This window comes from Gopherus flavomarginatus, chromosome 1 (assembly GCF_025201925.1).
Source record: "Gopherus flavomarginatus isolate rGopFla2 chromosome 1, rGopFla2.mat.asm, whole genome shotgun sequence".
NCBI lineage: Eukaryota > Metazoa > Chordata > Testudines > Testudinidae > Gopherus > Gopherus flavomarginatus.
Window position 1 is genome coordinate 76540327 of NC_066617.1, and position 24527 is coordinate 76564853.

At 39.8% G+C, this 24527-nt stretch overlaps 1 protein-coding gene across 7 annotated transcripts in view; it reads left to right on the top strand.

Moving 5' to 3' along the window:
• Positions 1–24527, top strand: part of SYT1 (synaptotagmin 1) — a 530182-nt gene that overhangs the window by 200685 nt on the left and 304970 nt on the right. For 5 of the 7 annotated variants that reach the window (XM_050935637.1, XM_050935628.1, XM_050935630.1 and 2 more), the window contains one exon: positions 7282–7337. The exons of the other annotated variants lie outside the window; for them this stretch is intronic. The gene's annotated coding sequence lies outside the window, so the exon portion shown is untranslated. The remainder of the gene's footprint in view (positions 1–7281; positions 7338–24527) is intronic. 7 annotated transcript variants of the gene reach the window in all.

Genomic DNA, 24527 nt, shown 5'->3' on the forward strand with positions numbered 1-24527 from the left:
AAACAGGAATTGACACTCTTGCTTCTGTGTAGAACCTCCAACACAATTTCCTTTCCTACACCCTGTATTAGCTTCTCCTGCTGGTGCACTAGAGATTACAGAGAGGCTAAGGGCGGGCTTGGCCCTGCCTGCTCTGTACAGTGACATCTAGTGGCAGGAACCCTGTTTGCTCTCAGATGGTAAGTGTACCTAGGAGTGCTCATGGAGTTTATCCAGACCTGTACACAATTTTAGAGGGCTGTTTGAAAACATGGCCAGATCAGTGTTTGCATTGCCTGTGAAACTTTATTTTTTAACAATACTGAATAGTTCTCAGATTTAAATCAAATGTTTTGTATAATACATGTGTGTTTGTGGTGTGTCTGCTCAGCAGAGCACTTTCTGCTACACATTTTTGGTATACCACCTAGCAATGACTGTTGAACATCTCTTCCCTTCATTATTCTCTCACCAAACTGTTTGAGTCATCACCCACAACCATTCAGTACTAACATATTTGTGAAGTAAAATGGATATTATTTTTTGCTGTATACTGTCTACCATTTGTTTATATGGTGGTGAATGTGGTCATTTAAAATTTATGAACTTGAATGAATGATATTTAGTCTTTTTGTTTTTCCTGGTATATTTAAAAGAAAGTATCCATTCTATTACATTAAAGGCCTCGGTTCAGACAGTAATGACCTGAATAGTGCCTGTTTTAATGTAATCTCTGCTGACTGCTGTTCCAAGAATAAAAATTTAAGCCCAAAGATTTAATGAAATCCCTTGAGATTAGTGCTTACTGTGCTGAAGAAATTGCATATCAACCTTTTCTCTGCACTCTAACCATAAGGTTTGGTGTCTGAATAGGAGGGTGTCCAAGAGAGAGACAACTCTGAATTCATCAATAATTTACATTTTTGTTACTTACAAACCTGGTATTTGGGATTCTGTTGCTATAGCAATCCATCTGGGCCTGAATGGGTAGTGTTTTAAGTGGTGGTTGTATATGGATTCACAGTGTGTGCTTTAAATCCCATGCTAAACTAATCCTTAGATCTGTACTGTGAATTATTTGAGGCTTCAACAAAATCAATGTTACTTACAGTTAATGTTACAGACATATTGAGCAAATTAAGCTTATTAAATATTTGAATATGAATATTGGGAAAGAGTTTGAAATTGCACTACATTGCAACTTTCATATGAATATGTCAGGCACTTAACAAATTTACACAACTCCCTCTATTCAGAATAAATCTAATTTGTTGCAGATCTGAAATGTATGTAGGTTATGTATTTTGATTTAAGATACAGACCAGCTTTCTACATAATATTACATATCAAAATATTAGCTTGGCTTTCTGACGTACCATTTTTATGTCTTAAGAACATCCATGTAAGTCAGCACACAGTATAATTCCAGTCTTCAGATAATCTGGTTTTATCTCTGTGATGGTAGTCAGGGTTCTAAGGCTGAGAACAAGATTTTAAATTCCCATCTGCTTTGCTGACATTAAGCTAAATTTACTATTTGCAGTTGAGGTTTTAAATCCAGCTCCACAAAGCCCAGCAGTTTTATTTCACGCTTTGATTTCAATTTGCATGGTTTTGCAATCCCAAAATTCAAAATAAAACTAATTTGACATCACCTGGTATCTATATAAAACCATAAATCTGCCTGGGGTCAATGAAAAATTCAAAGGCATCTCAGTGAACCAGAGCTAAATTTCAAATTTACTGCAAAACCAGAAATGAAGCAAGTTTATAGATTCATGGATTCCAAGGCCAGAAGGGACCATTGTGACCATCTAGTCTGACCTCCTATATAATATGTCCCATAGAACTTCCCTAAAATAATTCCTAAAGCAGATCTTTTAGAAAAAACACCCAATCTTGATTTAAAAATCCTCAGTGTTGGAGAATCCGCCACAATATTTGGTAAGTTGTTCCAGTGAGTAATGCACAATTTCATGTGGCTTCTGTTTTTTATAAGAAAAGTTTCATGTATTTCAAATGTAAAATTATAGCCAAATCTGTCATATGCCATCATTTACTTTATTATCTCAAAATAAAGAAAGTCCAATTTGGAAAATATTCCCAGTGTTCAAAAGAATATATATGTAAATACACAATAAACTAAACAGAACCTGGACATATTGATCCAAAAAATTAAGGAGATAGGAATTGTTATCTCCATATAGAATAGACTGCCCCATTCATCTTGGAGGTGTTTGTTGATTACAGATTGCTCTCACCCCTCGCTCCACCGATATGGCCACCAGGTGCCCGTTATCTACCGGGTAATGAGCGTTGGGGTAGGGAGGAGGTTCGATCACTGGATGCCCTGGGGGGGGTGACAAGTGCCCAAGGGTAGCGACGGGGATAACGCAAGCAATCAGTCGTAGTGTTAAAGATTGAGGATTTATTAAATGAGTCACAGATAAGGCTAAGGGACCACACGATTAGTTACAACTTGGGCTTACAATATAATACTAGAACAAATAACACAAACACTACAATTACAAATAGAAGCTGGCCCTGGTATTTTTCTAAGTCCCAATAATTATTCAGGTCGTCCCAGGGGTTAGTAAAAGTGATATTGGTACTATTAGTAACCATAAATGCAGCAGCTAATCTTACTAAACACAGGTCGTGAGGCTTGACTGGCCCCCCTTGCTTTCAAGGCTTCCTGGTCAACGGGTTTCCCCTAGCAGGAGCCTTGGGGCGGCTGGAACCAGTCTTTGCCTCTTATCTAACAGCACAGTTATACTTAACAGCTAATTCTACTTACACACACAAACCACGAAAGTTTCATTACGGCCGGCAAGCTGTCAGGCTTCAGGAAACGCGGGAGCCTGGGAGAGATCTTCAGGGTGATCAGGCCTGGATACGGTTCGACGGGAATTCGTGTTCTCTCCACCCGTCCCCGGGAGGGGGCCGACAATATATAACGAATTTTTCGTCATAATTTATGATAAGCCAATTGCGGGGTCGCGAGTGGCTCATGCCCATACAAGGGAGGCAATCGGGCCCCAGCATCTCTACCCAGGAAGCGACTGTCGCGGGGGAACTTCCCCTCCTCAGGTCGGCCGACCGCAAGGTGCTGTTTCCTGTTACAAGTTCTGCTTTCTGAGCAGCTACGTGATCAGTGGCAGTTCTGGGGGCTGGGGGAAAATTCCGTTGGGGGGTGGAGGCCGGAGCACCTGTTGTCTGGCCCTGGGGCCCAACTTGGGGGTCTAACAGTGTTGTGCGTGCAAAACAGTAATAAAGTAAAACTGTCACAAATGGTCCAACAAGTCTTGAAAAATGTTTAATTACTACACAGCTACTCTTTTGAAAACAAGTCTCTCAGAGAAGAATGAAGCATAAAATAGAGGGGGGTCTAGTTTGCTAATGTTTTTGTAAAGTAGAGGGGTTCCATGTTTCTAGTAACAAGTTCCAGTCTACTTCTATTCTATTTAAATGATTTAAAACAAAACAAACCCCTATTTATTTTAAATTTTATAGGTGACATTCTGGCTCCATTGAACTCCCCTTGCCAATGTATTAAGATTTCACCCTATATCGACATACTTGGCATATTGGACTAGGTTTATTTTAGGGGTCCCTAAAAAGGTTTATTTTGATCCCCTCACTTAATGGAACTGTTCTCATAGTAGGGTACTATTCTGTGTAACTAGGGGTGGAGGAGTTAAAATAAGACCCAAAAGGCTTTATTTTGTTGGGTGAGTAATCACGAGTAAATGAAATAGACGTTGCAAGTTATTTACGTGACTATTTAGTGCCCTGAAGTATCTTTTGTAGACACCATATGTAAAATATAGATTATGCTTCAAACAGATATTGTAAAATGCAGCCAAGCATATCTAAATGTATTTTATTCTGTGGGTATTTCTAATGGCTTTCATTAGAAAACTGTTTCCTTTCAAATACCATTGAAATGAAACCAAATCGTGCAAGAGACTAGTAATGTGACAGATGCTACATCTGTAGCTTTGGAAATGTAGTTGTCACTACAGGGGATCTTTCGCATTGAAGACCCACAGGAGCCCGTAACTAAAGCTGAGTAAATTAATCTTCCAGCACATCTCATCAAAAATATTCTGTTTAATAGTAAGCAATAGAAGCACAGATGAACTCCCATTGTAGAGACATTTTTATCTTCCTTTTACAGTATGTATTTTTTATTTCTTTTGTATCTCTATTGTATTTCTGAACTCTGATAGTAACTTTAAGAAGAATTTCAGTATTTAGTCTAGGCAAAGCTTTCTGGTCATTGTGCTATGATTTTTTAAAAATTATTTATTCAAGGCTGTTAATATGTCGCAAACTGTAGCCTAACCTGTGTTCTATTATTACCTTGAGGGACACTCCCTCTGTTAACACCAAGGAAGGTACACAGGCTTTCTTTATTTTTCACTTAATAAACCACCTGACATGATCATGATGTTGCATAATTTTGTTTCACTTTTTTGTCTTCTCTGGGGCAGAGACTATATTTTTATTCAGTCCTTTTCGATTAATACTCAAGTAGGGATCTATATTTTCATAACTTTCTCTGGCATTCTCTGTCTTTATGGTAAAAAGAAATAGTTTTCATCTGAGACACATAGTGATAATATGACACAGCTTGACACAGACAGCTTATATAAACAGAGTAAGATTGAGAAAGTATACAACAGCGCAGGTGTGACTGTGTGTGTTAATTTGTCTGAGGCTCGATAGTTCTATCTGTTTCAATACTAAATGTACAGATGGATCTGAACCCCAGGATCAGGTTTGGATGCAAATTTCTAGCTGAAGCATATCTTTGTAATGAACCAAATGTGAATATGCTACAATTTGGGAAGGTTCAGACTTGGGTCTGAATTTCAAATTCCCAAATTTTGGAGCGTTTGAACCAAAGTTTGATCTAGAGCAGGGGTGGGCAAACTTTTTGGCCTGAGAGTCGCATCTGGGTGGGGAAATTGCATGCAGGGCCATGAACGTAGGGCTGGGGCAGGGGGTTTGTGTGCAGGAGGGGGCTCAGAGCAGGGGGCTCAAGGGGGCTCAGGGCAGGGAGCTGACGTGCGGCAGGGATTCGGGGTGCGGGCTTCGGCCCAGCGCTGCTTACCTGGAGTGGCTCCGGGGTGGCAGCAGCACGCAGTGGGGCTAAGACAGGCTTCTTGCCTGCTTTGGCCCTGTGCCACTCCCGGAAGCAGCCGGCACCACGTCCCTGCAGCCCCTGGGGGAGGGGGGACAGAGGGATCCGCATGCTGACCTCCCCTGCGGGTACCTCCCCCGAAGCTCCCATTGGCTGCAGTTCCCCATTCCTGGCCAATGGGAGCTGCTGGGGGCGGTGACTGGAGACAAGGACAGTGCACAGAGCCCTCTTCCCCAGGGACTGCAGGGACATGGTGCCGTAAGCAGCGGTGCGGGGTCCACAGCACCACAGGGTGGCAATCCTGCTGCCCAGATCCAAAACCCTAATGCCCACCCCTGATCTAGAGGTTTGGTTCAGCCCACTGTAGAAATAAGAAGCTTGCATCCAGGAATTTGGATTAGGCCCAACAATGGCAGAATCAACAGAATTTATATCGTATCTAAGAATGAGCAAAGTCATTGTTCTATATACATGCATGCGATTACTCACAGCTGAACATATAGTTTTGAAAAAGTTTAAAAATTAATATTCTATCCCAAGGGCTGCAAAATAATGTTGTTGTTTTTTTCAATGTAATGGAGTATGTAACCCATCCAGCTCCATTGTCCATCCGGTGTCTCTAGCTGTGACATGTGAAAGGATGATTTTTGGGGCACCCCAGTGAGTAGAAGAACAGCACAGGAGCCAATATTAATGCTTTAATAAAGAAAAAAGGAGGGAAACAGATTTAGAATAATTTACATGCTGAGTCCTTTGCTAATTGTGTCATAAAACATAGTTGCAGGGTTAACTAATTTGGAGTGGTATGGTGGAGGAAATAACAAATTATCTTTTAAAAAAATATGTTAAGGATTGATATGATATGGTTTAAAGGTTTTCAAAGAGCCCAGCCCTAGGTACTGCCAGTGCCATTCTTCTGTAGAAACATTGAGGTAAAAGTACATTTACCTCTCTTTGTGACCCTCCACCTGGCTTTCTAGTCTCTACTGCATCAAACAAATTGCTCATCTTCACTTTTAAGTTCCTTCAAAGATTGGCCCTTCCCTACATTTAATCTCTTATATCCTAGCAACCATCGAGTTCTGCCAACGATGCCTGCCTTTGCCCAGTAGTCCAAATTTCCCTCAAACACCTTCCTGTTTTCACCATGCTGCCTTTATGCATGGGAATTGCTCCTGTAACAAACTGTGAAGTCACTATGTTACACGCCTCCAGATCCAGCTCTAAAACTCATCTCTGCTGTGATGCCTGTAAAACACCCAACAATGGTGAGGTAGCTGGTATGCTGTGATCACTGCTTATCATATAACTGACTGCATGACAAGGTGGAGTGAGGCATGAGGCACCCCTGCAGCATTTTCCCCACTCTTCCTCTGGCAGGGGAGGGAGAAGGCTGTGGCAGTAACAGGGAAGAAACAGTGTATGTCCCCAGCCTCTTCACTTTCACGGGGACTCTGTTTAAGAGTTAATACAACCAGAATGTGAAATTTAAGTGGAGGATTTCAGGGAGCGTTGTCCCTAGGTGAAGGCCTGTCAGTATAAGAGTTGAGGAGAGCCTCAGGAGTGCCTTAGAGGCCCAGATTTCAGAAGGTATTGGACAATCCATGGGTTCTCGGGGGGCCAAACTCTCTGCTTCTGCAGGATACAAGAGTCAAAAACCACTGCGTTCAAAGGAATCTTTGGAAAGGGAACCTTGAAGATTTTCCTCCCGCGGTAAAGCTGGGCTGTAAATCTTAGGCTACGTCTACATTGTAAATGAAGCTGTGATTGTAGCATGGGTAGGAATAGCCAAAATAGCTTTGACTGAGCTGGTCTGGGTAACAGTGATAGTAAAGATGTGCTGATGGGGGTTAGTCGCCTCACTACAAGCCCATTCGGGATTCTGTGTATGTTCTCTGGTTGCTGGCCCACAGCAGGATCTGTACTCCCTCGTCTTCACTGCTATTGTTAAAGCTAGTGAAATTAGTACCAGCTCTAGCTAAATTCAAACTAGTGTTGGTAGCCTACCTGGTTTGCAATGACACCTGCATTTGTGGTGTAGACGTACCCTTAGAGCGTACACAAGTTAACTAAAAAGGCAAACCTGTGGCATGATGTAAATGACCTGATTTGTTTTATGCATATGAAAAATCAAATTAATGTTTTTCTTACAGAAACCTGGAATCCTGAACAAAGAAAATATTTGGTCACAGAATCTGTATTCTGAACAGTAAGTAGTTTGATTACACACTAGAAAGATGAATATTGGTTTTTTTTACTCTACTGTAGGTAACTTTCCACATTTGCCTTTCTTCTATCTGTGTAAGAAATTTAGTGTAGTAAGCAGTTTCTGCCTTCTCTGAAAACTCAATTTCATTTCACTGGAGTGTATTTTTATTAATTTACCCTATAATCCTCTTAGATAAGATCATGATAATCCATGTAATGTATCTTTGGATCAGTACATAGTGAAAATATTGGTGTTGCTGTTACTTTTTTTTGTTTTGTTAACAAAAGTGCATTGTTGTAATACTGGAAGTTAGCAAAGTAATAAAGAATAAACTGAAAATTGGTCAAATCTGGGATTCTGTGTAGTTTAGTGATAAAACAATAGCTGGCTCTTGGGTTTGAGATATACAATTCATTCAGTGTGGACAGGGTGGGGAGAGAATTCTGTGTGCTCATGTTATCGATTTAATCGTTAGTTCAGAATCACAAAGTGCTGACATAGTCACCTACAAGCTTAAAACATACAGCTGTTCTGTAAAGATTAGTCTTTGATTTCTACTGCTTCATGATGGATCAGGAAATTAAAATTGTCTGCAGAGATCAGACAATGAACCATGATGTCTGTGTTGTGAATAATATTGGTATCTTCTTTTAAAAGAATTTTTCAGGTTGGTGATGAAGTTCAAATTGTGGCCTGGAAAAAATGCAGACAGTGTTTTTATTTCCAATCCTCAATAGTATTCTTTGCAGAAAGTAGCAAAAGGTATATTAGTCCTGTATCTTTGGGTATCAGAAGTGACAACTCTCTGATAATCAGCATAAATAAATGTGTTTAAAGCATTTCTATTTACAGTTCAATCCAAAAAGCTGCTGTGCATTATGCACTAGTAGAGGCTGCCTCTTTGTGGCAGAATATTGTGGGCGTGTATTGTACATAAGATATATACTATTCTTTACTATGCTTTGTACTGGAAATGAGGGCCTTTTCATGGACATATTTGAAATCTCTATTCAGATAACTAGTTTGTTGTATAATCCTAAATAGAATACAATAGAATCACATATTGTGAAGACTCTTCAGCAACATAATGTGGCCAATATATTTGGCTGCATAGAAGATCCATGGGGGGGGCCGTGGGGGAATTTATATATGTAATTTTTAAAAGCCAGAATACAGCCCTTGATCTCTGTATGTACCCAGGTTCAGTGAATGGTTTTAAGAGTCAGTTAATCACTGACATCATGAAAGGAATTGTGTGACATTCTGTTAATGCTGATTCAAGTGGTACGCTTCTTTGAAAACCTTAAACTCTATTTTTGCTGCTGTTCATATAGCACCCAAAAGTAGGCACTTTACCAGCATAAAGTGAATGCAAGCCCTATTCAGCTTATCTAAAAAGAGAGCAACATTTTTTAAATGTTTTATCCATCAACCAGTATAATGATTGCAACCAACCCTGAGCTCTTATCTCCCATTTTTAACTATACTAAATATATTTTTATTATTGCAAAATGTTTAGTATTTTACACTTTGTTCATTCCCTGCAACTTTTGTCCTTTCATCCCAAACTTTACCCCTTCCTGCAATTGTTTTTCCCCATTTCCTACTTATTGTAACCCCATCCACTCCTCCTCCCCACTATAACAACCCCTAACCTCACTTAGTTTCTCACCACACACTCCCACCCAAAAATCACCCTTTCTTCCTCTTCACAGATTTGGCTTTTAGTACGTTTCAGGTTAAAATATTACAGTATACAAATCAGCCACTATGGATAAAATTGAAATTACAAGCTAAACTAGTGTCCTAAAATAGGCAAAATATTTAATTTCCAAGTGTAGTATGGGATAGAGGTCATATGTGTCAAGGCAACCTGATAATGCAGTGAATAGGTTCTCACACATATATCTAAGGAAATTGAGAGGGATTGCAAAACATGAAATATGGATGAGCTGTTGCAATTTGTATTTGAAGTTAGACCTGCAAAAGGACAGCTTTTTGACATTGGAAAAAGGTGCAAATAAATCAATTATAATTTTGCCTCAAAGGTTTAGGTTCTAGCAGCAGATCATTGATGGAGGTGTACATGTATTGTAGCAACTCCCCAGTATTTTGTATTGCATTAATGGTTTATGCATAGCAAGAAATTTCATGAACCACTATATTTCTGTCTATAGAAGGTGAATTTCTCTATCCTCCCTATACATTCACATACTCTCACGAGTCCTCCTCACTTGTCTTCCTCTGCTAACTGGCCAGAACTTTTTAAATAAAACAGCTGTTTCAAAAGAGTGTGGATTTATTTGTGTATATGGAGAATAAGTTAATCAACTTTCACTGGTGCTCCATCACATTCAGCTTCCTTCCCTCCCTCTGGCAGAATAGGATGATGGAATCTTTTCAGAGTATCCATTACTTAATTTATCAGTCATGGTATTATGGTTATAGAATATAAATGCCCTATCCATAAATATATAATTACAGAAATGGAAAAATACAGTGATTATTTAACATTTGTAATGCATAATTTATTTAATGTCCTCTTTGGAGTATATATTAGAAATTAAAATAAACATAGAAATTTATTTTTATCTTACACCCATCATCTGCAATAAGTCACATTACTAACTCGATCAGGCTATACATCCAATTATGTAGAGTACATTCAACTCACATTGGCTTTGTACCATTCAGCTTAATATTTTTCACATGAATTGTACATTCCTTATACACTAGTATTCCTTATACATTCATTTGACCTGGGATAATAAATTATATATTACCATTTTAAAGTATTTTTATTTCTCAACTGTTTCTTGAAATGAAAATCCTGAAATGTCAAGAGTTAGTATAAAAATGCAGACCTTATCTCAAAAATAGGAGGCATATAATGAATATTGCATTAAATGCTCACCTTGTTTAGCTATAGAATTTGACATTTTGAATTATGTTGATGTGTTATTTTATAGTGTGCTTACAGGTGGCCAGAAAATGAACAGAAGACAGACTTCTTCAGATATTCAGCCTAATGCCCCAGTTCAGGAAAACACTTAAGGATGTGGTTAATTTTAGGCAAATAATTACATCCCAAAGTTCAGAGGGTAGCCATGTTAGTTTGTATCCAGAAAAACAACAAGGAGTCCGGTGGCACCTTAAAGACTAAGAGGTTTCTTTGGGCATAAGCTTTTGTGGGTAAAAACCCCCCACTTCTTCAGATGCACCTGTCATAGTATAATTCCCAAATCTGAACCTTAGCGTCCAAAATATGGGTACTAGCATGAATTTTCCTAAGCTTAATTACCAGCTTAGATCTGATAGGCTGCCACCAATCAGGACTTAGGTAGAGCGCCTGATAGACTCTGGTCTCCCCAAACCCTTCCCTGGGGACCCCCAAGATCCAGATTCCCTGAGTCTCACAACAAAGGGGGATAAACCATTTCCCTTCCCCCCTCCTTTCTTCCTCCCAGCTCTTTCCCGCCCTGGGTACACTAGGAGACCACCGTGATTCAAATCCTTGAATCACCCCTTCCCCCTCCCTTCTTCCCCGGAGAGAGATACAGAGATAAACGCAGAGAGCAGGTTTTTCTTCCCTCCTCCCTTTCCTTTCTCCCACCAATTCCCTGGTGAGTGCAGACTCCCTTCCCTGGAGTCTTACAAAAGATAACCAAAAAATCAATCAGATTCTAAAAAAAAGGAGGAAAACTTTAATAAAGAAGGAAAAACATAAAAATTGTCTCTGTAATCAAGATGGTAAATATACAGGGTTTTTTAGCTTATAGACAATAGAAAGAAGCTTTCTCCAGCAGAAACACAATTTAAGCTACTTCCAGCAAGTACACATCTGCAAATAAGAAAAACAAATTAAAAGACTATAACCGCCTTTTTTTCTTATTCACTATTCTGAATAGATAAGAGACTGTAGCAGGGAGATTGGCAGAAACCTGGTTGCACCTCTAGTCCCATCCAGGACCTCGAGAGAACAAAGCCAAACCCCAAAACACACACAAAGGCTTCCCTCCATACGAGATTTGAAAGTATCTTGTCTCCTGATTGGTCCTCTGGTCAGGTGTTTGGGTCCCTGTTTGTTAACCCTTTACAGGTAAAAGAGACATTAACCCTTAACTATCTGTTTATGACAGCACCTTCGTTGTTTTTATCCCAAAGTTAAGGACTTGCTGAAGTACTGTCCTGAATAGGGATACTTTCCTAATTCCCATTATCTTCAGTGGGCTTTGGGTCAGGCCCCAAACTCACAAATGGATCTGCATGAGCATATCCCTGTGTTTGAACGGAGCTCTGTTGACTCCGACACCAGTGCCCATTCTATTTGTGTACATATGATTGTAATATTAGGAACTTGATGACAAACCATTGAAGATATAATACACACCATCAAGATGAATGAGCAAGGAAAATCACAGGTTATGCATATACAGTTATGCACTCACTTTGTTTAGGCAGGTATATGTCTAGTCTATGTGTCTCTGATGGGTTTCCTTTGTTGTTAAAAATACACTGCTGCTTACACTTTAGGAGTGACTCAAGCAAGGTCACGATGTAGAATTGTTGAGTACATTTGCAATAACATGAATAGTGTCTTCCAAATCTATAAAGCTCTGATTAATAAAAACATTCTTATTCAAGACAGCACTTAAGCAAGTACTTAAATTAAGCACATGCTTAAGTTGCATGCAAGTTAATTGTCCCATTATGTTTAAAAAATTGCCATCCCATATCATTATTACATCTTTGTCTGCTTGCTATAGAGCTAGTGATAACGAAGGGGCTGACTTACCTCCCATCTTCCTGTTGACTTTAATAGAAGTTCCTAGAGCTCTGCTCATTTCTGTTTATTTTAATGAGAGTTCATGCAAAGACAGAAGAGGATCACGGAAGGGGCAGTCATCTTAGCTTTGGCTTAAAAAGCTTAGACACCAAGTTAGTGGGGGAAGCAGGGGATGCAAACTATTCTGTGATTTTTAACTTTTTCCATCTTCAGTTAAAATGCAGCAGCCCTTGTCATTTGGTTTTGATATTTTAAAAGTTCAGAATCGTGCGGCTGTGGAGGAAGAAAATAATCTTGCAATATGTGTACCACAAGCGGTGTTCATCATCCTTCCACATTTAACTGTAATCAAATTTCATCTGTCACTACACATATTTTGGTTTATCATATAATTGACAGCTTTGATGGTTTTTAATGGCTGTCTGGTTAATGACAGGTTTTTTTCCATTATTTATGCATAATAAAGACAAATTCATGTAATGTAATATAAATTAGGAGACTGCTCAAATCAACAATCAGTGCATGAGGAGCCTGGCTGAACTATAGTCTGCTACAATGAGATGAGAGTGGACTTTTCTATTGAAAATAATTGCATGCGCAGTTCACTCCATTACTTCTAGAAGAATTGAATTCGTGTTTTACTTATTAGCTCACAAATACCCAGAATTATAGTGTGTTGTTTACTCTAACTTCTGTTCTGAAGCTACCATAGTATAGAACATTAATGTATTGTAATATCCAAATAAACAGATCGTATAAGAAGATTTTGATTTTGAAACGGTCAATTTTGTATAAGATGGATTTATAAAGATTTGAAAAGAAATAAGTCAGTGCTTTCTGAATCTTTCATGGCAATCAGGATAATGTTATGTTTCATTAAAATAATGTACATGCTTTAAAATCTAGAAGCAGCATGCAGTCACTCTCATTCCCCATGCTCCTAGTTTTCTGATTGCCCATCAAAACTTGTGTACATATACCACAGCTATGGATAAAATAATTCATTCTAATGCTCACACTACCTGACTTACTCCATGGTGTTCTCACATAAATTGATTTTACATAATTTCTATTAAAGTCCAGACTTTTTGTTACTGCAGGGTATAGCATTTGCACAGAATAGTATGATTTATTTGTTTTTATCTGTCTTGTTGTCTTCTAAGAACTGGTGAAAGCAGTACATTCTTTGTGACTTTCCTGCTCATGAATTCTTATGCCCAAAAACTATTTTCCTTCCCCCATCACTTGTCTGTATCTGATATTAGAGCTACAACATTACATTCTCAGCTGAGAAACCTCAGACATAGATTTAGATTCTGTAGTGTTTTGTGATATACTAGTTATGCAACCTAATTTTGCAAAATGGCTGTCTACATACCTCCTTGGGGCTTCAGTTTAGTTGTCGTCTATCATTTTAGCAGCTTGATAAATTAAATAGCAGAGAATAATCAATCTTCTGCTTCTTAGCTTTTTCTTCAGTTGGCAAACATATACTTGCCAAGTGCCCTAGAAGTCACTTTTTTCCCCCTGAGAATTTAGCCATTAAAACAAATGACGGGCTGATAATATTTTTGTCTATTGTCCATGGACTCTAAATATGAAATCATTGGTTGTCAAATTTTCTATTATAAATCCGATTTTCCAGGGTTTTCAACTCCACTGTGTAAATTAATTCTGACATATAAGGCTGCAACCCTGAAACTCTGTGTGTGTGTGTGTGTGTGTGTGTGTGTGTGTGTGTGTGTGTGTGTGTGTGTGTGTGTGTGTGTGTGTGTGTGTGTTGCCCTCTGCCCTGCAAATAAAAGAAGGAGCAGCTTCTTAAAAATTATGGGTCAAATTCAGCATTGATGTGGCTCTGTCAGCTTCAGTTGAATTACCCGAGGTACAACAGTGGAATTTCACCTGCTCTAGACTCATTTACTCATAGACTTTAAGGTCAGAAGGGACAATCGTGCTCATCTAGTCTGACCTCCTGCAAATTGTAATAGACCCCTAACATCTGACTGAGTTACTGAAGTCCTCAAATAGTGATTTAAAGATTTTATACCCTATAACTGCAAATTTACTGGCTTAATATGCTTCTTTGTAATTCACAGAATATTTTCACTTTAGAATAGAAAAGTAAGTACATGGTAAGTGTGTTGGTTTACTAACTTTTGACATTTTGAAATACGAAATAACTAACACGCTACTGTGACTTTAAATTAGGTTACTACACACACTCCTGGGAACATTTTTCCATTTGAAAAAAATCAGGATTTTTTGCATGAAAATTAAGTGTGTATGTACATTTGGCAGCAGGAGTGACATGACTGGCTACAACATTTCCAAGGAAGCTACTGCAGTTTATTGGGTCTGTGATCCATGCATCAAGAAGCTTGCACTTTGAATTTCTTTGCTTTCCTTGTTTCATGTAGACTTTAAGGCCCGAAAGGACAATTGTGATCCCCTGGTCTGAACAGCACATTGCAGGCTACAGAACCTCATCTACCCACTCCTGCAATAGAGCCATAACCTCTGGTTCAGTTACTGCAGCCCTCAAATCATGATTTAAAGTCATCAAGTTACAAAGAATCCACCATGTACTCTAGTTTAAACCAGCAAATGAGCCATGCCCCACACTACAGAGGAAGTCCCCTGCCCCCCCTCCCAAAAAAACCAGGATCTTTGCCAATCTGACCTGGGGAAGATTTCTTCCTGACCCTAAATAAGGCAATCAGTTAGATCCACCAGCCGGGTACCTGGAAAAGAATTTTCTGTAGTAACTCAGAGCCCTCCCCATTTCTGGCCCTTCGAAATATTTTACTCCTTGAGAATTTTGTGCCACTGCACATGTCCAGGAAACAGAGGTGAGGCATTGGGGGGGGGCACACTGGGTGATGTGCCACTGCCCTGCCCCCTGCACGCCCTTTCTGTGAGTGCAGGGCTACCCAGCTGAAAGAGGGTGCCGCTTGCTGACTCTGCAGCTGGATACCACCTCCTGGGTTCTTATGTTGGTTGTGCTCTCTTTCTGTGTGCTGGGAGCCATCCCTGTTTTCTGTACAACAGTGAGTGCCCACACCCAGACCCCCCCCCCCCCGCTGAGCCCCAGCCACCCTCACCTTGACCCTCCCCTACACAGTCAGAACCACCTAATGAGCCCCTGTGCATCCAAATTCCTCACTGAGCTGCCCACACCCAGATTGCCCCAACACAGAACCCTCTTCCCCCCCCCCCCAATATGCTTGGATCCTGCTGAGCTCAGCCTGCCTGCCCACACCTGGTATGTCTGTTGCAGAGGAGTAAGGTGCCAAAGTGTTTCTAGGGCAGGCCTGGCCCTTGCACTGTGTCAGGGCCAGCTGCAGCCTCACTGCTCAGTCTGTGGCCCGGGGGGGCGGAGAGGGCTGCAAGGTGAGCTCCCACCTCTTTGCAGCCAGTCACCTGAGCTTTCCACTGCCATACTGGAGACTTCACGTTTACTTATTGACAAATAAAATCTGCAGAATTTTGCAGACTTTTAAAATATTGTTTGATTTTTTTTTTTTTGCGCAGAATTCCCTCAGGAATAATATTTGCTACTAGCAGTTGTATATGGGCCATTAGATAGATAACATTGTAGATAATCTCATCATACTATTTCCTCCATAAATTAATCAAGCTCAGTCTTGAAACCACTTAGATTTTTTGCCTCCACTAATCCTTCTGGGAGGCTGTCCCAGAACTTCACACTCCTCTGATGGTTAGAAATCTTCTTCTAATTTCATGCCTAAACTTGTCAATGGCCAGTTTATATCCATTTGTTCTTGGACCAACATTGGCACTTAAATAATTCCTCTCTCTTCCTGGTGTTTAACCTTTCTGATGGATATACCGAGAGCAAACATGTCTCCTCTCAGCCTGTCTTTGATTGGGCTAAACAAGCCAAGCTCCTTAAGTCTCCTCTTGCAAGATAAGTTCTCTATTTCTCTGATTATTCTAGTAACCCTTCTCTGCGCCAGTTCTGGTTTGAATTCATCTTTCTTAAACATGGGAGATCTGAATTGCACACAGTATTCCAAATGAGGTCTCACCAGTGCCTTGTATAATGGTACTAACACTTCCCTGTCTCTACTAGAAATACCTTACCTGATGCATCCTAAGATTGCATTAGCCTTTTTCACGACCACATCACACTGGCAGCTCACAGTCATCCTGTGATCGACCAAAACACTGAGGTCTTTCTCCTCCTCTGTTGCTTGCAACTGATGAATCCCCAGCTTATAGCAAAAAAAATGTGTGCATGACCCTGCACTTTATTAAATTTCATCCCATTTTTTTTACTCCAATTTTCAAGATCATCCAGATCTTGTATGATATTCCAGTCCTCCTCCTTATTGGCGATACCTCCCAACTTTGTCATCTGCAAATATTTTTAGTATGCGCTCACTTTTTGTGCCAAGGTCATTAATGAAAATGTTAAATAAGATTGGACCCAAGACCGATCCCTGAGGAACTCCACTAGTAACCTCCCACCAGCCTGATAGTTCACCTTTCACTGTGGCCTGTTGTACTCTTCCCTTCAACCATTCCCTATCCATCTTTCAATTCTTGTATTGATCCCCATCTTCTACAATTCCCTAATAATTTCCCATGTAGAAATGTATCAAATGCCTTACTGAAATCCAAGTAGGTTAGATCTACTACATTTCCTTGGTATTAAAAAAATCAGTCATCCTCTCAAAGAAAGAGACCCTCTGCCACTACTCCTAAGGTCCTTGTTACCTTTATTAAAAACTGAGGAAAACTATTTGTTTCGATGTTAGACCAGTCCTAGATTATCTTTAATCTCCACCCTATCCTCAGTGTTTAGCAGTTCCACTTCTTCTGTAAGGTGGAAGCTGTAATTTATGTGAAGGATTTTCTTTGGTTGTGGATTGTATTTAACATTTTGTGGAAAAAATCTCTGTTCAGAAAAGCTGTTCAAGTAACAAATTATTAGGTTTTTTTTTACTACCTCATCATAGTTCCAACTGTGCCATATTCCTGCCTTTAAAACAAGTAAATAAGACATGCACTTCTCCAAGCTGCAATCAACAACCTGGCGTGCACATGTCAAGCACAGTGTGATCAGCAGTTGTTTTTCTTTCTTTGGATCAAAGACTGTCCCTTCACATCCTCCCTCATTCAGGAGAAAATCACTTTGGATTCAGATACAAATTTATTTAATTACCAGTCAGTAATCTCCAGCCCATATTTCATTAAAATGCTAGAGATAGCAAATGTCACAATCCTGTCATACCTCTTGACATACCTTACTGACTTTGTCTTATGAGACTATCAGAATTCTCTTTTCTGTCTATCCAGATGTTTGACAGTTATGGCACACGAGGTTTAACTTTGACTTCTCAATAGTATATTACAAATAACTGCATGTATAATTTAATCTTGCCTGGCTGAGATCATTCTCCAGTGTGCAGATAATGCTAGCTCATGATATTGAGTCTTTATTATCTTCTAAAAATAATTTGGTAGTTTTGGATAAGCTCTGTGTAAAGACTTATTCTTCAATGCTACTTTTTCTTGTCTTCCTGTTTGTTTTTCTTTCAAAGATTTCCAATGTAGACTTTCATTTTAGGGATTTGTAGCCACCATAAATATCACACTCACTGAGATTTTGAATCAAGTGCTCAGCCTGTACACATTTTTTTTTGGACCTAAGGTTAGAGACATTTTGTTCAATTGGCTGAAGATCAAACTGATTTTAAATGGGTTCATCCAGAGTGGGAAAAGGTATGTCTGGAACATATTAAAATCAAACTTGACCTTCGTCTGTTTTGAGTCAGTGATATGCTGCCAATATTTTAACATTGAGCTTCTTGTAGAGAGAAAGGAGAGAGGGTTGGGAGGCCTAGTCATTCATTTTCTTAGTATACGAATACTTTTTCAGAACCATAACCAATGAAGGATACAACTGCTTTGCAAAATATGTTAAATGCACATTGCTAGAGAAGTTTATACTTGATTTCTTAAAAATATTTTGCATTACTGGTGATCTGGCATTGTGTTCATTTTGATATGTGAGCTGGGGTGAGGGAGATGAAGACCTTGTAAGGGTCTTAGAATTTCTTCCCCTAGGAATTATTTTAAAAATACCTGTTACTTGATGCTGCTGAGGGCATTTTGAATAAAAATAATTTTGCATTGGAGATGTATTTTTCTGTTTCCTCTCAGTAATGGGACAGAAATGATTTAGTAGCATCCAGAATGAGAGTGAACTCTTTCAGAGGCAAGAAAATCACCTCTCACTTCAATTTGTTGGAGTGTTAACAAGCAGCTCCCACAACTCCAAATGCAATACAGCTCTGTTCTGAGCTGAAGGCAAAAGCTTTCTTAATTACAGGTACATAACATGGTCTAATTTATAAATATATATATATATATATATATTTTTAAAGGCAAGACAACAGGTGGCTGTAAGCCAAGTTTAAAGCTACATCTTCAATAACATTGTTTATGCCTAGGCATTGCTATACAATGACAAATAAGCAGTGCTACCAAGCCCAAGCACTCAAACATCATAAATCAGGTTATTGAAAATCATGAGATTGGCTTGAAAATCATGGAAATTTTTCAAAGAATAATAGACGGGGGGTTGGTTTTGTTGTTGTTTTTTTTTTTACTTGCCTTCTGGTTTCTGAGTCCTGACACTGCGCTTGGGTCACATTTTCAAACTTTCTTCACAACCATGAAGGCTAGAATCTTACTACTTTTTTGTCTGAATTGCATGAATCCAGGAGCTGGGGCTTTAGGAATAAAAACAAATATTATTAGACCTGTGATACCATTCACTGAGAGATTTAACAACACTGGGTAAGATCCCTCACCATTCACAAAACTCTGTTAATACTATTTAACTTTTCCATACCATGACTTGCCCAGAATCCTTCTCACATGTAGCAGAGGCCATCCCCTGCCATTTAGCAATATAGGAAGGGTCAAGTGGTCTTGACACCTGGGCACTTATTCACACACCTACATGTTCATGGTGGTCTCCAGTTGAGAACTTATACTTTAGAGCAAGAGGATAAGAAAAAGAATAACATGTCACTTGGGACGTAGAACCTTAACTATTAATTTTTTTTTTTAACAGAATTGTGCTCTGGGCAACACGTGATACAGAATGTGACTCTTTAATTTGAATCAGACCCAGAACACAAATAGGATGTTTAAAGGTTTTTAGCAGTAATTTAGGAACCCCGAAAGGTCTATTAAAGTGCAGTTTAAAACTATTAGCTATGCAATTATGAATTTATCCCATAGACCACAACGATTCCTTCTGAGGAGTTATGGTCTGTTGGGCAAATATGTATTTAGGGAGCTTTTAACATGTGAATTACTTCCTAGACTATGTAATTATATATTTAGACCTTTCAAAAAGTGTATTAATGCCCTTATTTATACAAGGAGTATCTGTTTGTTTTGTTCTAAACTGTAAGTAAAGTAGTAAATCTGCAGTAGTTACATTTCAGTTACTGTATCTTTGTCACTTTAATATTTTAAGTGAAATTTCTTCCAGGTCATTGATAACAATGTTAAAAAATGTAAGACCAAGAACAGATCCATGTGAGACCCCCACTAGAAACAGACCAGTTCAATGGTGATTTCCTGTTGACAGTAGTATTTTGAGACCCATTAGGTAGCCAGCTTTTAATAATATGATGTGTGCCATGTTAATTTTATATCATTGTAGTTTTTTAATTAAGATGTTGTGCAGTACTAAGTCAGTGCCTGACAGAACTCTATGTACATTGCATCAACACTACAAATTTGGTTGATAAAGGTAATAATCTCTTTAAAAAAAACATTAATTTGACAGGATCTGTTTTTCATAAACCCATATTGATTGACATTAACTGTTTTATCCTTCCTTAATTCTTTATTAATCAAGTCCCTTATCAGCCTCTCCATTATCTTGCCTGGGATACATGTCAGACTGACAGGCCTATAATTAGCCGTCATTCTTTTTTACCTTACATTTTTCTTGCACTCAACCCTTTGTGGGGTTACAAAGGGAGAATTTCCCTGTACTTTCTCCCACTGGCACATCTTCACAGTGCCAAGTGACAGAGTTGCAGTAAATTGGCATTTTCCTTGTTTTTATTGCCCATAATTACCATTTGAGACCTACCATATGAGTGGCGCACTCAAATGCACTCAGACACCAACTGCTTCCCAGGGAACTTACCATGGCTTTTTTGCTTATTCATTTTCAATTGAGTAAAGGGAATCATACTTTGGGATGTTCTCTTCTCCACTTGTTTGTCTCCAGCTCTTTCCTCTTTGAAGAAACACAGAAAGACATTTTTTCTTAAGACTGATTATTAATATGATCACTATTGTTCCCATGTTCTCTTTCTCCACACCCCATATTTTGGACCATATGGATTTATTTTATATACATTTTAAGGGGCGGGGAGGTGTGCACACAAGAGACTTTTTTCATGGTGTCATCAGTAATATTGTGGAGTGGTCTAGAGGAACAAATATAGGATGCAGAGTCAGGAAATTCTGACTGTTAATACCAGATCTTCCAATAACTTTCTATGTGCCCCTGAGCAACTCACTTAAATGTTCTCTGAGCCAGTCTCCCGACCTTTGAAATAAGGATGATTGTAATTGCATGCTTCCCAGGGTTTTTGTGAGGATAATCCTGCCCTGAAGTCAGTAGGACTTTTGTCATGGACTTAAATGGAAATGGGACTGGGCTTTTAATTAGTTAATGTTTACATAGCACTTTGAATATATAAAAGCTACAGAAATGCTAAATGTTATTTATTATTATTAATTCAGACTTTGAAAGCTCCATAAATATCTATTTGCTTGATAGACCATAAATACATAGAAGAAGCTGTTATGGTGAAATATTAGGTTAATGAATTTTCTCTGCGTCTAATTATGTTGAGACCATTTTTATTTAAGCTGTTGTTAACTAGAGAAGCCTTTAAATTCCTGTTAGCTTTCCTTGATTTCTTGTGGCTTGAAAATAGTTGATCTAAGTTTGATGAATGCTCAGAATTCAGTTCCATAGTGGGCTTTTAGTCATCAGTATCCTTGTTTTTGTTGTAATGTCAACATGTGACTCATGGGGATTGGGAAAAGGGAAGGGAAGGGAAGGGGAATGTTCTGATATATCACCATTGATCTGCTGCCACCTCTTTTTTTTTTTTTTCTGCCTACCATTTAGCCCTTACCATCCCACATTTTTTCATGCCCTCATCTCTCCTTTGAGTTTTACTCATCTTCCCCCCGCAAACAGGGAAGTTTGAGAGTGGGGCCACGTCCACACTACAGAGTAAAATCAAAATTAATAAAATCGATTTTATAAAACAGATTTTATAAAATCGATTTTACGCGTCCACACTAGGGCACATTACTTCGGTGGTGTGCGTCCATGGTCCCAGGCTACCATCGATTTCCGGAGCGGTGCACTCTGGGTAGCTCAGTAAAAGAATAGGACCAATAACTTCGATTTCCATCCACACTAACCCTAAATCGATTTAGTAATATCGATTTTAGGGTTACTCCTTTCGTTTAGCTGGAGTACAGAAATCAATTTTAAGACCCCTTAAAATCGATTTTAAGTGCCTTGTAGTGTGGATGGGTACAGCGTTAAATCGATTTAATGCTGTTTAAATCGATTTAACACTGTAGTGTGGACCTGGCCTGGGAGAAGGAGATTCTCCTGCTGAATGAACAAGGTGCGAGTACTAACACTGGGCTGAGTGAGTTTGTCTGGCTGTTTGAGTTTTTCTTTCTCTTTCAGGTTATTTCAGTTGTTTTCAGTTATTTCAGTTACTGGGTCAGTTGGGATTGTGTGTTTGGGGACTGTTTTGAGCCTTTGTTCCGTGGATCATCCTTGATCGTCTTTGATCAGCCTCGTGATCACCCTCCCCTGTGTGATTAATGAGGGAGTAGGGCTGACCTAGGAGAGAAAGCCTTAAGAGCCAGAGGCTAAGCACCAAGAGGAGCTAGCAAAAAAGGGAGTTTGAGAGAGAGTTTGTAGGTGGGAGTTGTAATATAGTCACTATGGTTAGGAAGGGCTGCATTGCCAGTGCCAATGCTGCTCCTGTTTCCTCCATCTGCACCTGTATCCAGACAGATAGCCTAACCATGGGTGCCTCTACCCAGATCCTGGTGTGGATTTGCAGAGACTGTGGCCTGTATTTCCCACTCTCAGAAAGCCAGGCTGGGGGACCATCCAGCGTGATAGATGCCTGCTGGTGGAGTCTCTCAGGAAGCAAGTGGGAGAGCTACAGGAGGGAGGTGTCCAGGCTGAGGAGCATCTGTGCCCATGAGGGATTCCTTGAGAGTATTCACATGGAGACATTCAAGACTGAGGAAGCTATCCAGCCACAGAGGATTGCTGTCTCACCACCAGAGGAAGAGGATATGGCTCTGTCACAGGGAGGACACTGGCAGATGGTTACTTCTGGCAGCAGGCAGTGCTCCACCCCTTCCCCAACCCACCCACCATATCATGTGATGGAAAACTGATATGCTGCCCTGGCAATGAGCGATGAGGAATCGGCCCCAGAGGACGAGGAAAAGCCATGTATCCCCAAAGCTGGGAGGATCACAGCCACCACTCCTAGGAAGAAACACAGGGTAGTGGGAATTGGAGACTGTCTTCTGAGGGGGACGGAGGCACCCATCTGTTGCCCTGATATGGCATCCCAGGAGGTATGCTGCCTGCCTGGGGCCACTATCCGAGACGTTACGGAGGGATTGTCGAGGATCATCCGGCCCTGTGACTACTACCCTTTCCTACTCATCCACGTGGGCACTAATGATAGTGCGAGGCATTACCCTCAGCAGATTAAAAGTGACTACATGGTTCTGGGAGTAAGAGTGAGGGAGTTGGGAGTGCAGGAGGTGTTGTTGATTCTTCCAGTCCAGGATAGTGGCCCAGGCAGAGACAGATGCATCCTGGAAGTGAATGCCTGGCTGCAAAGATGGTGTCACCAGGAGGGCTTTGGCTTCCTTGACCATGGAATGCTGTTCCAGGAAGAAGGACTGCTAAGCAGAGATGAGGTCCATCTATTGAGGAAGGGGAAGAGCATAATTGAATACAGACTGGCTAACCTAGTGAGGAGGGCTTTAAACTAGATTCGAAGGGGGCAGGTGACCCAAGCCCATAGGTACCATAAGTCAAGAACATGGAGACCTGGAAGAAGGTTTGGAATTTGGAGTGGGGGGCATAGGCTGTTATAGCAGGGATAAAGGAGAGACAAGCCAGAACTTAGATATCTGTATACTAATGCGAGAAGTATGGGGAATAAGCAGGAAGAACTCAAAAATGCTAGTAAATAAACACAACTATGACATAGTTGGCATCACAGAGACTTGGTGGGATAATACACATGGTATAGAAGGTATAGGTATAGAAGGGTACAGCTTGCTCAGGAAGGACCAGCAGAGGAAAAAAGGAGGAGATGTAGCCTTATATATTAAAAATGTATACATATGGACTGAGGTTGAGATGGAAATAGGAGACAGGCTTATTGAAAGTCTCTGGGTAAAGATAAAAGGAGTAAAAACAAGAGTGATGTCATGGCAGGGGTCTACTTCAAACCACCTAACCAGGAAGAAGAGGTGTGTGAGGCTTTCTTTTAAACAGCTAACAAAATCATCCAAAGCACAGGATTTTGGTGGTGATGGGGGACTTCAACTACCCAGACATCTGTTGGGAAAATAACACAGCAGGCCACAGATTATCCAATAAGTTCTTGAAATGTATTGGAGACAAATTTTTATTTCAGAAGGTGGAGACAGCTACCAGGGAGAGGCTGTTCTAGATTTGATTTTGACAAATAGAGAAGAACCGGTTGAGAATTTGAAAGTGGAAGGCAACTGGGGTGAAAGTGATCATGAAATGATAGCGTTCATAATTCTAAGGAATAGTAGGAGGGAAAACAGCAAAATAAAGACAATGGAATTCCAGAACGCAGACTTTAGCAAACTCAGGGAGTTGTTAGGTAAGATCCCATGGGAAGTAAGTCTAAAGGGGAAAACAATAGAAGACAGTTTGCAGTTTTTCAAAGAGACATTGTTAAAGGCACAAGAGGAAAATATTCCACTGCACAAGAAGGATATGAAGTACTTCAAGAGACCACCCTGGCTTAACCAGGAGATCTTCGGTGATCTAAAAATTGAAAAAAAAGAGTCCTTCTAATAGTGGAAACTAGGTCAAATTACAAAGGATGAATATAAACAAATAACACAAGTATGTAGGGACAAAATTAGTAAGGCCAAGGCACAAAACAAGATCAAACTAGCCAGAGCCGTAAAGGGTAACAAGAAAACATTCTACAAATACATTAGAAGCAAGAGGAAGGCCAAGGACAGGGTAGGCCCATTACTCAATGAGGAGAGAAAAATAACAACAG